Genomic DNA, 926 nt, shown 5'->3' on the forward strand with positions numbered 1-926 from the left:
GAGCCAGGGGCTCCGTCTGCGTGGAGCCCGGAACCAGGGGCTCCGTCTGGGTGGCCGTCTCTGAGGTGCCAGAGCGGGGGGCCGCGGTGCCCGAGGGGACCCTCGGGGTGCGACGCGTGCCCATCCGTGTCATGCCTCTCGTAGGCTGGCTACGGCTGGGACCTGGCAGGGCCCTGGGCCCTCCCGTGCGTCCTCCCGCGCTAACTCACGCACTGGCAGAGAAGCGCACCTGTTTGCGCAGCCTGTTCGCGTGGCTCCCTGGGGGGCTGGGTGAAGTAGGGGCCTGGGCGGGGCTTGACCCGGCCCGGCTCCACTCAGCCGCCTCCTCCCACACACACACTAAGATGTGGTAGCTAGCCTGGTCAGCAAAGCAAATATGTTCAATTAGACACAATCAAACAGAGCACAAGGCCGAAAAGGAAACACTATAAGGAAGAACCATACTTCATATAATCCAGACATTCTACATTGTAGATTCATCTTAAAATAAGTAGAAGTATTCATGAATGTAAGCAAATGTATTGAATGTTATGTTGCTGTAATTAAATACTTAGTAAATTCCAAGTAATTCACACCTTCCTGGCCCCCAACAAATCTAATTGAATCCAGTTCTAAAAGTTTCAGTGAAACAAAGAAATGTAAATCAAAGATCATTCATTAGAATACTAAAACTAGCCATCTACAAATATTGGGCAGAGGCTGGAGGGATATTGGACTTCTGCTTTTTGGGCACTATATCACCCTATGCCAGGAGACCTCACGCCTTCACACTACTGCACGTCCTTCCCTAGGGACGTTTCCCATCTCCCACTGATCTCACACTGCTGTGGCAGTGATACCAGCAGCCTCAGTTCTTTTGCTTTTTGGACATTATATCACCCCATGCCAGGGGACCTCACACATTCACACAGTTGTGTGTCTTTCCC

This window comes from Alligator sinensis, unplaced genomic scaffold, assembly GCF_000455745.1.
Source record: "Alligator sinensis unplaced genomic scaffold, ASM45574v1 scaffold1264_2, whole genome shotgun sequence".
NCBI lineage: Eukaryota > Metazoa > Chordata > Crocodylia > Alligatoridae > Alligator > Alligator sinensis.